Raw genomic sequence first — 17,013 nt, forward strand, 5'->3', positions numbered from 1 at the left:
GAAAAAAATAAAATAAAATTTTAAACTTTAGATCCTCAAAACATTTCTAACATAAATTCCTCCAAACTACCAATCCCTACTTATTATATAAAAAATTATTTAAATAAATATTCACTAGGATAATTTTTATTTGATTTAGAATTTAGGGTCATTACAAAAGCAATTTGAAAATGAAGACCACTCTATGTTTGGTTTTTTCGCGTAAGTTGAATGAGAGAAGATGGCGAGGGATGTTTCAAACAGACTATCAACGGTAGTGTGAGAAAGACAATCCCATTTCTTTGCACAGTGCCCTTATTGGATGACTTTTGACCGGTGAGTCTTCAGTGACAAGTTTCAAGCTACTTCAAAGTACCAGCGGCTTGAGGAACAATGGCTAGGTACGCATTGTATGTCAAAGTTTCCATTTTCTTTGAGCGAGCATGGTTTTGGTTTCCTCTTGTTCTAAGTTGCTTCCTCTATTCTTCATGCCGTATTTTGAGATTGACCCTGAATATGCAATTGTCCGAACCTAGTTATCTTCAAATTTTTAATGTAAAATAATCTATGAATGGAGTTGGGTGTGTAAAATTACATGTTATGTATATCAATTTTCATGTAAAATTAATACAACCTTCCATGTTTGTTGCTAGAATAGTTGTATATGGGGTGTATAAGTACTTGTAGAATGAGAATATTAGAGGTCATGAATTATGTGTGATAAGTATAAAATTAGAAAATTAAAAGTCCAACAGGGTAGAGTAATTGCAATCACATTCCTTGAGTTGTAATTTGCTTATATGTCCTTTCCTATTGGTAATTAAGATGTCAAAGACAAAAGATCATTTTGGATGCTTTTTCAATTCAATGAGAATCATTTTTTACTGAATCATTTAGGCAACAAGCTAGTGTGTCATCTGGCACAATATGAGAATTTTGGGATTATTTTCCTATATCGTATCTTATTGATGATACTAAAATTTTATTGCTTCTTGTTGCTAATTGAATATTCCTTAGGATGCTGTGTGTAACAAACTCTAAAATAGGCTTACTTCCCCACCCCCTTCATTTACTTACAGTGGCTCCTCTTTAAATTGTCGAAATATTGGTCTTTTGTAAAATGCAATCATCCTTTATTAGAGACAAAACTAGTACTCTCTTGTTAACACACATAGAACTCCTACCTACCTTTCATGTTAACCATTATGTGACACCATGTAAAACTATGTGTGATCATGCAAACATGCTGATAAGACAATTACATGCCTATGATCATGCTAACACATACAGAACACACATGATTACATTGTCATTAAATTGTCTTTAATGTCAAATAATACTTGACCTATCTTATACAATTGTGTAAGACTTGTACCCTATACATTGGCAATTGGCAATTACGGTTAAAGGAAGGGATGCATGTCATTTAAGGCTCAATAGATTGAATGTTTATTCACATGAGTTGAAAAATAAAGCCAAGGTGAAAGGTGTAAAAAATGCTATAGATGAAGTAAGAAAGGGCTGGAAAAATCTATCTAAAAAAGAGAAGAAATAGTTCAACAAAATGACTAAAGATGAAAGGCATTGTAGAGCATGCATGTCTTCATATAATGAAGTATTAAAAAAGAAATTGCTTATGTGTTGATCTCTTAAGCAAGTTATCAAAGTGGCTCAACATGTCAAACAAAGTAAAAGTCTAATGGTGAGGGCCAATGCAATTGGTTTTGGCAAACTCTTTAACAAGAAGTGACGCAAATGAACCATGCTTTATGTGGAAGTTTGTTGAAAACAATTGACCCAGAAGCAAGAACGCTATCAATAAGGCAAACTGAGCAACAAGTTGATGCCAATGACATGCACACGCTTATGAGCCTACTAAAAGAAGGAGGTGAGGTAGTTGAAGAAGTTGGCAAGTTATACAATGAGTTGAAAGGAAAGTGTGTTGGGCGCAGATTTTCAGACATTAAAAACATGATCATTAGATGTGATGAAGAAGATATGTTCAAGGTATTGCTTGTTCTATACATAATAGGAACACTTCTATGTCTTCCTGCAATAGGAGAAGTGATTTCACAGTTGGTAAAGATTATCTTTTGTGATAAAATAGCTCTGGCTTCCTATAACTAGAGTGAATTTGTTGTTAAAGAGTTAATAAGGGAGGTCGAGCAATACAAGAAGGTTACAACCAATAGCGAGAAAAATCATGCATTGGTGGCTGCCTCTCTTAATGATAAGTAGTATTATTTAAATGTTTTTACATGTTGATTAACTTGTGTATATGACATTTTTTTTTTGCCTTGTGATTTTAGATTATATTTCTTGAAAACTTTTCCTTAGATGGTAGCGAGGTTGTTGAGTCAAGCGATGCTTTACTCTATTGGGATGATGAGAAGATAAAGCAAGCTATCATAAGGGAGAGAGAGTGTGTCCAAGGAGTCCTGTATTTAGGTTCTTATTAAGAAATTGGAACATGATAGAGGTGTAAGAGTAAAGAAACATAGGAAGATGACTTAGTTTTTGTTGTACATATGTTGTTATAGATTATTTAATGTACAAATGTTGTTAGACACATCTTAGTATAGATTATTCAATATATAGACTTTGTGTATGTATATTAACATTCTTGTATTTATGATACGAAATGTAGATAACATTTCTTCTCTAATGTTACTCTTCAAAAATTATGTCTTTTATAATGACTAATTCCATATAAATTTAATTATCAATGGCCCTATTTTCTATATAAAACACCATGAATTACATGTAAAACAATATGGGGAAAAACTTACAAGCATGCATGAGAAATAATTTATATTGATTTATATGTAAATCAGCACTGATTACACGTAAATGAAGATGGGGAAAAATGCGCAAACATGCCTGATGAGTTCTAGAATTACATGAAAACCACATTATTTTACATGTAAATTAATATGGGAAAGAATGCACGAGCCTGCTTGATGAGTAATTTACAAGTAATCTCTAACAGATTACATGTACAATAAACACACAAAGATAGTACCCCCTAGTTGTGTCCCAGAATTACATGAAATCTATAGCTTTTTACATGTGAATTAGTATGGGGAAAAAAATGCACGAGCATGCTTGCTGGGTAATTTACATGTAGTCCCTAGCAAATTACATGTAAATGAAACACACAGATTAGTGAAATTGTGGGAAACACAAAATAAATTTATTTTCTAGCACAACTCTAGTCATGGAAACAGGTTGGTGATTGAGATAAGAATGCCCGTTGATTTTAATACTAATGCAAGTGTTTCTCTTTGTAGAGCTCATGGCTAGGATGCCTCCAAAAATGCTAAAACAATTAGTCAAAAAAAGCCTCCACTAGAATGGATTACACTAAATTAGTGATGGAGCAGTTAAGTGCATTAATGGTAGAGCTGGTACAGGTTGCCTCCTACACAAAATGTAGAAGGGGCTTGGTTGCAAGGCTACTACAAGAACATTGGAATAGCACTTCTTTACAAGCTGAATCATGGGTTATTTTTTATGGTCTTAATATAGCGTGGGATAATGGTCACAAAAAGATCAAACTTAATGTGGATTTCATGCTTGTTGTGCAACTCTTATCCTAAGAAAGTTCATAGGTGAATACACATAGCAGGATGATTTGCCAAATGCTTGATTTACTGCACCAAGATTGGCAAGTGAAAATGGTTCACATTTATCATGAGGGGAATAAATGTGTTGACTTCTTGGCTACTTATACACTTAACTTCGATGTTGGGTAGCACCATTTGTAGCAACCACCTGAAGGTTTGATTTTACTTTTGGAAGATGATACTTTAGGCATTGAGCAAACTCGTTTATGTAATAATTGATCCTTTTTTATCTCCCTTCCTTGAATGCCCCCCAAAAAAAAATTCTTTTCATAATTTATAAGTGAAATTTAGATAATTTACAATAAAGCATTTAACTTTTTCACTACAAAATTAGTATAAAAATTGCATTTTACATGGGTTTTTTTATACCAGTTCATAGGAAATTTGTGTAAAAATTGTGATCACTGATGATTTTGTAATCACGTAACTTGATTAATGAACTTTATATACTGGTAAGAATTTTAATTGGTATACAAAAAACTTTTTTATATTGATTATAAAGGTAAGTGGTGTAGACAAACAAATTTTTTTTTAAAAAAAAAGTTTCTTACTTTTCACGCAAATTACGAGTACAACAATTGTAGAAAGACAAATCAAACTTTTTTAAAAAAAATAAATTAATTTCCATACACCAGTTAGACATTCAATTGGTGTGAAAAGGTAATTCTTAAAAAAAAAAATTTACTTTCAACACTTATTGAACAAATTATTCTTTAAGTAGTTTTTGAATATTAACAACTTGTTCTTAGAATATTAACAAGTTGTAGATTGGATTTTGACAAGATTCTTTAAGTGATCTTTAGATACAGACCACAACTAATATTTGAATATTGACAATTTGTTATTTCACAAATCTTTGAATAAACATAATTTTCTATAATTGATAACTTGTCCTTTAAATTTTGATATCTTCACTATAGAGAAATGACAACTCCTCTTTTGAAGTTAACAATTTTTATACAAAGTTTTTTAAACTAAATTTATATAATATGTGTGTGTATGATTTTGTATTATATTATAATATAATTAAAAAGTGTTCGTTGGTTCAATGATCATAAATGTTTTGATAAATCAAAGGATAATGGATCAAACTCTTCTTTGACTACCTTAAGAGAGTTTATTTTATTGCACTATTATAATATAATTAAAAAGTGTTCGTTGGTTCAATGATCATAAATGTTTTGATAAATCAAAGGATAATGGATCAAACTCTTCTTTGACTACCTTAAGAGAGTTTATTTTATTGCACTACTACTCAAGAAAAAAAAACACTTTTAATATTTTTTTTTAAACCTTTTCACATTACTATTTGGAGGACATAATATTGAAGATTATAGAAAGTCAGATTATCCTTTTCATTTTTAAAAATCACATGGATAATAATATCAATGTCACTTTTTTAAGGAAGCTCCGATGGCGTTGTTAGGTGGTCTAGCTGCCATTGTTGTTAGCAATGGTAATAAATTTCTTTTTGATGAATAAAAGGTATTTTAATAATTAAATAGTAAATTTAATTTTAATTGAAGACCTTCGACCTAAAGTGGAATTTTAAAATATAAATGTGGAAACAAATTGACAATATCACCAATGACCTTCAATTTTCTCATAAAATAAATCATCAAATGATACAATTTGATAATCAAATTATTAGATATACTAATCAACATCAAATTTGGACCATTTTATTTTGTTGATCCAATGCACGCAACATTAATTGAGGTCTCGAGGCCAAACCAATGTCAACCTTTTGGTAGTTAGTTGGCTACCATCTTCAATTTCAAGCAACATAATATTGAAGGACATAGACCTTCTTTGTTGCTTTCACTTGAGGTGTTTTGGGTTTCCAAATATTATTCCATCAAACACTCCAATATTTGTTCCGATTTCTATTACAAGTCAGATCTAACTACCTTATCAAAATTACGAAGAAATAGTTGATTTATTAACTTAAAAATAAATTATTTTTCTATTGGATTCTTGAATCAACTAGCTATGGAGTTAATTTAATTCAATTAAAGGTCTTGAATTTAAATTCTGAATATGGAGTAGCAATCAAGTACTTGATGTGAGGTATGCTTTTAAAGAGATGCTTGTAATTTATCGGCTGAATTAGTTTGAGTCAAAGATTTGGAAAAAATGAGTGAATTTTTTTCCAACTTTACTTAGAACATAGAGAAGCATTATATAACAATTTAAATCCCCTTATAGCAGTAAACTTATAAAAGGGGTAATATTTGGAACAACAACAGCTAGGGAAAATCACAAATAGGATATGAGGAAATAAGTAATAACAATAAAATGATAAAATCTTGAAATTAAATTTAAGCACCAGGGTTCTATTTTACAGTTTACAAATTATTATTAGGACTAAAATACCCCTAAAAGTAAGAGGCTAAATGTGCATATAAGATAGGGGTATTTTAGTCAAAATATTTTTTTTAAACTGCAAAAAAGGACCATGGTCCTTATATTCAATTTTAACATTTTGTAATCTTAAATGATTATTGTTATGTTTGCAAGTCTTTAATTGTAATTTTATTAAAAAAAATTAAATAATGATTCATCAAGTGACTTATATATGACAATAAATTCTTCTTAAAAGGGGCCTATATAAAAGCAAGAGGGAATATATATATTTTAATTATGTTTGTGGGCATCAAATCTCAATCATTGGTTTAAGGATAAGATCTAGTCTCAATCACTCATCTCAACCTAAATTGATTTAACAATTGTTTTGTTTATATATATATATATATATATTATATACTCCTTTCGTTAAAAAATGTAAGACATTTTTAATCAAATTCCATCCCCAATAAAATAGTTACCTACTTTCAAACTAACATTATCTTTCTATATTTACCCCTATTAAACACCCTACAATAAATATAAAATTATTATTAATAGGAACACTTTTGAAAAAAAAAAGAAGACAATAGTTACACCTCGAAAGACTAAAAATATCTTATATTTTTTAACATTCAACTCTTTAAAAAATGTCTTATATTTTTAAACGAGGGAGTAATTTAACATAAATATTTCAACCCTAACTGTGCTCATGGTCACTTTATGAATCTAGGCACTCTACGTAAATTCAAATCTTAACTTAAGTGGTAATAAACTTAGCAACCCTATACAATTTGGCTAAAAAAAAGTCATTAGATTTGGAAAAGTTATGATTATGAAATATGACCCTTTGCGCAACTAACAAATTGATTTTGGTTGTTAGATCCCTCACTGAAAATGGGAAACTCAGAGTGAAAGCTGCCATTCACCTTCTACGACTAATTTAATCCCATATCTTTACAAGACTTTTATAACTCGGTAGATCAAATGTCACACACACACACACACACACACACACACACAGAAATAAATTATTTGTTTAGTATATGTGGATTTTGAAATATTTAGATTAGATGCTTTTTTAGATATATCGATTTTATATTTAATTAATAATAAAACATATATCCTGATTTCTTATTAAATATTTTTCTTCTCTCCTTATTGGCACTGAAATTGGTCAATAATTTTGGGGAGAATGAAAGCCAAGTTTTAAAAAAGGGAATTAGTAACCGTTAGATTTCTATTAAATTTTTTTGAAAAATAAACTATAAATATTGGTTTAAATAATTGTAAATTCAAGTATTCTAATTGTGAGTAAGACATAATTTTAAATATAATTTATATTTTGAAATTGAAATTTTACTTACAGATATTTGAATTAATATTTATAATTATTTAAAAAAAATTCAGTAATCGTATTTGTCATTATTGTTTTAAGATTTTATTGTCAATTTAATATCCTTGGGGAAAAAAAAGGCCAAAATATTTGGCCCAAGGGCGAAGCACTGCACTTCACTTTGATCCGTCAGTACGACCTGTCGTTTTCGAAGAGGTATTGAACATTGCTAGAGAAAACACAACTACTTACTCTAAAGTGACATGTCGTGTGGCTCTTCTCCTTGAACCATTAGAATGGTCACTGGTCAGATTGACCCCGTCTTACTCGCTATGCTACGCACAACGTGACCCGGTGATAATTACAGCTATAAAAATAATGTGAACATGATTTGATTTACCCAAAAACATGCTAGAAGTTAAAACAAAAACAAAAAGCGAATAAAATCGTACGTATAACCATGAGCCTCACATGGGAAAAATTGATTTGATAGTTGCTACGACAAGTCAAATTTTGCATATACATTATCGATATTATGTTACATGTTAAACACACATATAGCTTCCTAATCCTCCCCCCCCCCACCAAAAAAAAAAGAAAAAGAAAACAAAAAAAAAAAACAAAAGGATAGTCATCATTCAATGTCCCAATCTTTTAAAATGAATTCTCTCTCTAAGTTAGAAGTCCATCCTCCATAACAGTTGGAGAAAATATTAACCATTCAAATTTAATGTGTTAATTTTTATTTTATATTTATTCAAAAATTTATAAAAAAAATTAATAGATCTTCTCACTAGTCTAGATAGTTCAAATTTAATATAAATAGGTCAAATTAATTTTAAAATTTTTTATAAATTAATATCCATATTTATTACAAACAATGCACATTTACTATTCAAATTTTAAATTTTCAATAATTTTAAAAATTTTTAATATTAAATTTGGGTCATCCTTATTAAATTTGAACTATCTAGGTTAATGAGCATATTTATTAAAAAAAAATTAATACATTAATGGTCCAGATTTTCTTTATGTGCAGTGGAGGGAGCAAGGAGGGACTTCTCAAATGAAAGAAGCGGAGTCTGATTTTTTATGTATTTGTGTTGTGATGTAGAGAGAAATAAATAGATAAAAGAATAAGTAATATAATAAGCCAAAAAATACAAGTAATAAGAACAAAAAAATAACTATATGATTCAATATCTAGCCAGAAAAACTATGTGATTCAGTTTTTTAAAAAAAATTAAGTGATACTACCAAGCATTTGGATAAACTGATAAGAGGGATTTATTCAGCTTAATTATAAGTCTCGAGTTTAAGTTTACTTGTGCAGCAAAGATCACAAGCTATTGATTAGATTAATTTGGGCCAAAGACCTTTTATAGTGTAGCTCATGAAAAAATAGAAGCGGTTTTTATCTCTGAAATTTCATTCTTTCAATAACCGAGGGTGTACAAATGCGGCTTCTTTAATGTTTATGTGATTTTAGAATATCTAATTGTAATTTTATTTACTATATAATACACGTAGATATATATACAAATACGTGTCTTAATATTGTTCGTGCGAGCCAAAAAATATCTCATCCGCTAGCCCTACTTGAAGATGGCTTGGGCCCTTTGAATATGTTTGACTTGCTTAGTGGGTCTTCTCTTTTGTTTCTTTCGAGCTTTGTTCCTGATTCATCATGTTCAATTTTTTTCCCCCCTATTTGTATGTTTTGTTTTTTGTTGAGTCTCTTCTGCTGGGCCTTTAGTTTTTCACTAATGGCCTTATAGTTTGTAATCATTTTACTTTTCTTTGAATGAAGTTTGCCTTTAATTATCGAAATTTTAGATAAAATTTGTCTTTAATTAAAAAAAAACAAATACAAATACGTTTCTTGCATCTTTGTTTCACATAAAAATTTAGGCATATATCCAAACTCACTAGAGGCAAGAGAGACTTCAAATCTCAAAACCAGAGAAAAAATTAAAAAAATATATATATTACTTACCGATAAAATCCCAATCATGTAGGGAGGAAGAATAGAGAAATAATTAAACTAAAGAAGCCATTAAGTGTTATACCTTCTCCAGCCCTCCAAGTTTTTTTTGTTTTTTTTTATATTTTTACCTAAGGTATTCGCATAGCCAACAATCATGAGATTAATTCCTCAAAAAATTTTGAAGGGCATTTAAAGAGTTGTTTTCTTTCAAGAAATGTTTTTCCATACACATTTTCAAAAATCAAACTTTAAAATTATGCTTAAGGGGAAGAATAATAGAGATAAGTAATAGCCCATATCCAAGATTAGATTTTTATTTTTGGAAAGGCCAATAAGGCCTAGACATTCTTATTTTTCTTTTTTTTTTTTCATGAGCATCCGGTATCCCAGGCCTTGCCTCACTCCTTGAGGCTTGACAACCATCATAAGGGTGGGCGCCCTTGGCCACTAACGCTATTGCATTCCAAAGCTCAAACTTGAGACTTTTGGTTAAGCTCGAACAACTCTTGCAATTGATTTGAGCGTTCGTGGTTAGGCCTAGACATTCTTTCAATGTAATTTTGACCCACAATTACATAGTTGGATTTGCTACAATAAATTGAACCTTCATATAAAATTAGAGGATCAAAAGAAAAATTATCAATGTATTTTATTTCTACTTGGCAGAATGTTTGGGAGATTCTTGGCTTGGGTTTCATTTTCATGTGCTTCCTATCTGGGAAACCAAAAGCTGGTAAATCTCAATCCTCTGCTATTGCTTTTTGATCATCTTGCATATATGTTAGACTATGTGGTGTGTTTTGGCTTTTTGTTTTCAACTTTGTCAGATTATCTTAGTTCAATCAATAAGGTTAGAGATGGAGGTCTAAGTAGTTCTTGCATACACTTTCCAAATATATTTGTACTGCCAAGGGGTCCAAAGGTTACTAAATTTTATCTCATGGTAGAGTCTCAATTCCATTCCTAGCTTTCCTTCCTGCTGCAACAAAATTTCAGCCATCAATCTTGACTTTTACAGTTTGATGGCGTCTTCATGAAGAAGCAGAAGCATTTCACCTTCCACTGTTTCAGTCAAATCAGTGGATTTTCAACTCCTCGTATGGGATATTTAATTTCTATCTCCTACGTACTCCTTCAATCCTTAAGGTTGCATTTGGATAAGTGAGTTTGGGTTGAAAATTTAAATTTAAAATCTCATATTTAAAATCTTACATTTAAAATTTATAAGTTATAAATTCTTTATTTGAATAATATAATTCAAATTATAATATTACAATATTTTATTTGAATCTTAAGTAAAATTTCAAATTTTAAATTTTATATTTAAATTTAAAAACTTCAACGATGCCTTCCTATATAGGTTGAAGATGAAGAAGCGTGGGGAGGCTTCTCCATAAATTGGAAATTTCAAGATTTTCATCATCCCAATCCCAAAAATAACAAAATCACTGGACATGGTCGGATAATGGATGCGTCTCTTTTAACCCTTATTATCCTAATCCTAATACCATATTGGCTTCTGATGATTCTAAAGATCCTGATTCACCTAACAATTGGCGAGCTATAGAGAAAATGATTGCTAGTCTATTGGATCTAGATCCAGGGCCTTCTATGTTTAACCCTCCCCAAATGATTGATAGCTACATTAATCCAAACAATGAACAAATAAATCATATTGACCATGATGCGTCAATATTGGATGTCATTGATGTTTCTGATGTTTCTGGTCAACAAGAAAGTGTGCGAGCTCTAGTATCAGACCATGATTAGGAGAAGGCTTATTCATCGAATCACTCCAAACCTTAACATCAAAAACACGAACGTTTTAAGGAGGCAATGCAACTAGTACAGGAAATGTTGATCTCACCCCACAAAGAAGAAGAAGTAGGTGATGTTATTCATATATAACTTCCTCTTATTTTGTAGAAATAATGCAGATAAATTATGTCAGGTAATATATACACTTACTTAATATTCTTATTAATTACTAGACTTTGGAAACACTAATATTGCCTTCTTGTTTTGTGTCTTGTATGTTGATCAGTCTTTAGATAAGCTGAGGATCATTGATGATTCCGAATGACAAATTGAAACTCACTCCAGATTTCACTGCAACTCCGAATCTTGAAGAGTTGGTCCTTTTACTTGTTGCAGCTCTGAATATTGTATAAATCTTGTAACTCTTCCAAGTTAATTACTTGGAAACAAATGGTCTAGAAGAGTTAGTTTATTCTTTTGTGGATGCTTTAATTCTTGGGGTTTTGGCAGAAATATGACAAGTGTATCATTATTGCATGTGAAAAGCATTCAGATCACCGAGATACCTTAACCCATAAATGATTTAATAAATCTCAAATATTTAGACTTGATGAGTGCAACAGGCTCAAATCAATTTCTGGGCTCCCTCCAAATTTAATTAAACATGGAAGTAATTAAGCTTTGTTGAGACTAACAAGAAGCTCTCAGACATGTCTTTGCATCTCGTGTCTTTTAGGTCTAGTCTCTATCTATTAATTTGTTTCTTATACTAACTTAATCTATTGTCACCGTTTTAAATTAAGAATAAAAGTTTGTAAAAATCAATTTATGAAAATTGTGTGTGTAATCACAAGACATTAAAAATACTTACATTTTCTCCCTTCTTTTTTGGATATTAGAGAGTGCACTCAAGTATATTTCTATTATCACTATTCTACCATAAGCCATTTTAGTTGGATATCTCTCTCTTTTTTGGGGGATATTTTCTAATAATTATAGATATATTGAGATAGGTACACGTAAATCATCTAATGATAAGAAAATAAAATAAACTGTAGATAAAAAACTATGAAAATAGATTTATTTATTTGTTTTAAAAAAAGCTACAAGCGTAAATAATCATGAATAAAGAAGAAGTCAAATAGAGTGGGAATATAATATAAGGTTGGCATTCTATAAGTTTTAAGAAAATTAAGAATTAAGGGTAATAATTAAGAATATTGAAAAAATAGCAAAAGGTTTGTGTCACATGCAGACGAGGATAAAATTAAATGAAGAGGCACCACCGAATAGAAATATAATGAATAATGAAAAAAATAGATATAATGAGTAGAAACTAAACACTAGATTTCAAGTCTCAACCAAGAATCAATAAAACTGCATATTCACTAACCAGATAATAAGGTTGCTGTAGGCGACTATAATGCAATCCTGCCAATTTTAAAGTAATTAGGACAAATAAAGTTAGGAAGAAAGTGTAATTTTTAAAGTAATCTGCCAGTCTAATTTTTAATACTCTGTTTTTTTTTTTTTTTTGGGCGGGGGTGGTAGGGAGCAGAAGAGCTCTGGAGAAAGTGTATAAAGTTAGGAAGCAACTTGCCTCATTCTATTGTTAGTTAGCTTACGGCTAATGGCTATCCATCATGTAAGCAATGTTCTGAACTAGTTAGCAGCAATTGAATACGCAGATATACGAAGAAAAACTAATGAATTAAGGCAAGAAAAGACCATTTGTATGGAGCTTTTCTCCAAGTGCTTCCAGAAATTCAAGGCAAGAAAAAACTAACCTTGCGACATTGAAGTTACACTTACAAATCAGCTATTTCTCTTTGTACAATAATTAGTTCTCTCAGAACCCTGATTGAGTCTTGACCCTTTTCACCACTAGTATAGGATGAGGTAAGAAGTTCTTCCTGAAGAAAGAAGAGCAATATAAGATCAGCCATGTAAAAATTTTGATCCATCCACTCCACACATTGCCAAATAATAGATGCTTCTAAGCCATAACCATGAGCTTTTGTAAGATTATCTATCATGACTACAACAGTTTAGATAGTCAGTGGCATGCATAACACAAATAATACATAAATATGCAAGCAGTTGTCATCAAATTATCAACAACATCAAAGTCACATGGCTTCAAAAGTGTTAGTATCACTATGTGATCCATATAATGTAATGTGAATGTTACTAGATTACATGATCACATTCCTAGCTTGTCTTAGTGGACTTGTTTTTCTTTTCACATCATTTGGTTTTAGATAACATTCTGAAGATTCAAATGCCAATTACATGCCCCAAATTGGTGAAGAAAACAGGATTGCAAGCAGCATGGTAAAGATTAGATGGTCCAAAACAACAATTAAACAATGGCAGCACCCGAGAAACTAAGGATCATTTATAGGGCAAGTCTAATCAAAATATAAACATGTTAGTCATATATTGGGGAATTTCCCAAGGTGATTAGAGGTTTCAAGCTGGTTTTCTCTACAGCATGGCATCACTGAATTTTTGAGCTAACAGATCAAACTAGTTTGATTCTTGCACTGATCTTTCATGCAGGATGTGTCACGCATATATAGTAGCCATGCTTGATAATTCACTTAACCACTTGTAGTATTCTTGGATGGGAGACAGTGTAGGTGAAGAGATCTCATTGAAACCTCTCTCATATGGTAGTTTTTTAAAAGAAAGGAAGGAGAGTGGAGGATTTCCAACTAAACACCCAAAATGCACCATGGCCCTCCCTCTTTTAAAGTCAAAAGCTCCCCCAAGCTGAGGGATTTTGGAGAAGAAAGTCTTCCCAAGCAAGAGTTAACTGTCCCTTCCTCTCCGTTCTCTAACCTCCATTTTTCTTTGGATTCCTTTCCTTCCCTTCTCCTCCCAACTCCCAAATGCACCCAAGCACTTAATTTGACTTCTTTTACAGAAGAAATGACCTGGTTTTTTCTATGCCAACCGATTGCCAATTGAGCAAAGCTTCAGGCTTAAAAATGAAACTCAAAATTGAGCCAATGACAAGAATAATGGAATGGTTGGGGAGTGTAGTGAACTTCTAAATAACCATATCACCACAGCATTCAAATCTTGATGGGTATGATCACTCAAGCTGAACCGTCTAGATTTTAAATTTAAATTTTTTATTTTTATTTGATATTTATTAAAATAAAATAAAAATTTGATAGTCTAGATTTAATTTGGAGGGTCCAAATTTAATATTAAAACTTTTACAATTTTTATAAATTGACTATGCAAATTAACTCTAAACATTTCAGGTTTAAATTTTTTAACTTGTAATTTTGTTTAAAAAAGTATTTTTTAGAAAGTGTCAGTTAGGAGATTATCTTTATTTTTGATATTATATTTACTAAAATAAAAGATTATAAAAATTATAAAAAAATTTAACATTAAATCTAAACTATCCAAATTTCATTTGAATGGTCAATATATAAAAATTATAAAAACTTCTAATATTGAATTTGAACCCATCAAGTGAAATCTAGACTGTCTAAATTGGTGATCAAGCAAATTTATAAAATTTTTATAATTTTTCATTTTAATAAATATTTAATATTAAATCAAGATTGTTTAGAGTATATTTAAAAAGTCAATTTATAAAAATTATAAAAAAATTTAATATTAAATTTAGACCCTTCAAATTAAAACTAAACTGTTTATATTGGTGATCAAGCATATTTATAAAAAAGTTTTATAATTTTTCATTTTAATAAATATAAAATAAAATCTTTAAATTTGGACAGTCCAAATCTCATCATTCTGATGAGCACCCAAGCTGAACCCCAAAAAAAAAAAAAATAGCTAAATTAAAAAGAAAAGAGAAAATAACAATAACTGAATCGATTCAAGAAAGTGGATTTTCATCATAAGATGGCTCCCCCCAAGTCACCCTTCATGCTTAAAGTTATAATGGAGCATTATCATTTTAGTCAATTACATTTCACACATTTCCCCATCTCTCCATTAGGAACATGGAAAATTTTTGTCAGAATAAATTCACTTATTTGTAACTAGCATCTCCTTGCAAAACTGACGCCTCCTAAGGCCAATCCAGACTATTTTACTTACGTCCGTGTCAAATCTTCCTCAACAATCATTTTTAAAGAAAATTAACCTACTACTTATCCCATGAAGCTTAAGTGTAGAGCTCCATAAGAGATTGAATAGTTGCCACAATCCTTCACTCCTTCTCCCCAAGAAACTGATCCCATATCTAGGGTATATACCTATAGACACAGGTTGAGTGTATATGGTGATTCTACTCCTTAAATTTCTGTTTTATTTTTTGGGTACAAAGTCTAGTTCAACGAAATAGAAAGAGATGCAGAATCAACCTAAACACTAACACGTATGTTACGAACAAAGACATTATCATGTACACTATTCAAACAATATCAGCTCCATCACAAATCCCAGGTTCGATACCTCCAATTAATTTTGTTCAAATCATCTTCAATTGTCACTGGTCATTTGGAAGTATGCCTAATTATGGGAAGTAAAAAAATGCCATAAGATTAATAGAAAAAAATTCCATAAGAAGGAAAATCAAAACCATTCTGAAGTAGAAAAGCAAATTTGTTGAAATCAGTGTAACTTGAGAAAGAAGAGGTAGAAAACATACCTAGAAAGGGGGAGAAACCGAGATCGGAGGCAATAGAAAGAGTGTCAGACATGGCCCCAATGCGTCTGAGAGGTTTCCTACCAACCCAAGTTTGGGTCACCAGCCGTCAACATTTTGAAATACGAACACCGTATGAGGCAAAGACAAAAGGCACTGTCTTTGGATACAAATTGAATTGAAGAGAAACTGAGCTTCGTGGAAGAGGAGGCAGAAGAAAATTTGAATGGAAAAACAAAAACTTCAGTTTGCTTCTACCTAATGCTTCAATTCAATGATAAACATCGAAATTTGGGAAAAAAAGCTACGGGCAAGGTAGGAAGAATGAAAAAGTAAAAGCCTCTTCTTGCCCTTTGCCTCAAAATATGACCCCTAATCTTTCTCCTTTAGATTCAGTTCAGCAATACCTTCTTGAAGATGATCCTTCCTCTGACTCTCATGAACGTTTTCTTCACGTGCAATAACCCTACTTTTAACCCTAGCTGTGATACTTCTTCACCAGAGCAGAGTGTTAGTGACTTCAATGGCACAGCATTTTCCGGCGAGCATGGCAACGCAATGAAGCCTCCTGCGGGTGATTGGGTTAGTGTTAAACATATTACAGGATTTGTGGCACATCAAGGGAACACGCCACCAAGATGGATGAATTACCAAGGTGTGAGTGGCCTTTTGGATACAAACTAGCACGCACGGGAAGCATTAATTTTTTTAAAAAGAATTATATCATACAAATATTTTTAAAATCATCCATTTTTTACAACAACTAAAAAAAAAAAACCTCTCCAACAAATGTTTTTTAAAATGATTCATTTTGTTAGTTTTGTTCGTACAAAATTAAAAGATAAAACAATAAAAAGGCAAAACAACAAAATCCATGAATTTCTTATTAGTGATAAGAAGTTTTTTTCACTAACTATATTAAAATGAAAAAAATCAAACAATATTCCAAAATTAATGAACCTTATGCAAATTTAGTTTTTATCTAAAAATATGAATTTGAATTTCACTAATTCGAATGTAAAGATAAATCTCTTCTTTTAGAGGTGATTATGTCTGCATCTGTATAACATATTTTTCTTTATTAATACAAGTTTTACAATTTACTCCCCCATACAATGCACAACAAAGTAGACTTACATTGTAATTAAATAAATAAATATAAAATCATTAATTAAAATAAGTTTTCTATGATCGTTGATTTAAAAGTTTATCCTTGATTATAATAAAATGAAGGAAAAATAAATTTTATTGCAAACAGTAAAATTACTTAAAAAAAAACAATTAACCTCATGCAAATTTATCTCTTTTTCACCTTGACATATCAATATTAATGTTACTAATTGCA

General features: G+C 30.7%; 1 long non-coding RNA gene across 3 annotated transcripts; it reads right to left on the bottom strand.

The window, feature by feature from the left end:
- Window positions 1–10,729: 10,729 nt before the first annotated feature.
- Window positions 10,730–16,333, bottom strand: LOC129286679 (uncharacterized). Of its 3 annotated transcripts, none has more exons than XR_008587497.1 (3): window positions 15,672–16,333; window positions 12,426–12,945; window positions 10,730–11,430 (listed from the first exon to the last, which is right to left on the bottom strand). It is a non-coding gene; the product is annotated as an uncharacterized LOC129286679 (long non-coding RNA). The 3 variants fall into 3 exon arrangements; XR_008587498.1 differs by having other exon boundaries at window positions 10,730–12,463; window positions 12,820–12,945; window positions 15,672–16,332; XR_008587499.1 differs by lacking the exon at window positions 10,730–11,430 and having other exon boundaries at window positions 12,724–12,945; window positions 15,672–15,857; window positions 16,076–16,330.
- Between the last annotated feature and the right edge of the window lie 680 nt (window positions 16,334–17,013).

This window comes from Prosopis cineraria, unplaced genomic scaffold (assembly GCF_029017545.1).
Source record: "Prosopis cineraria cultivar Desert tree isolate PC_DT_omini unplaced genomic scaffold, ASM2901754v1 PC11, whole genome shotgun sequence".
Lineage (NCBI taxonomy): Eukaryota > Viridiplantae > Streptophyta > Magnoliopsida > Fabales > Fabaceae > Prosopis > Prosopis cineraria.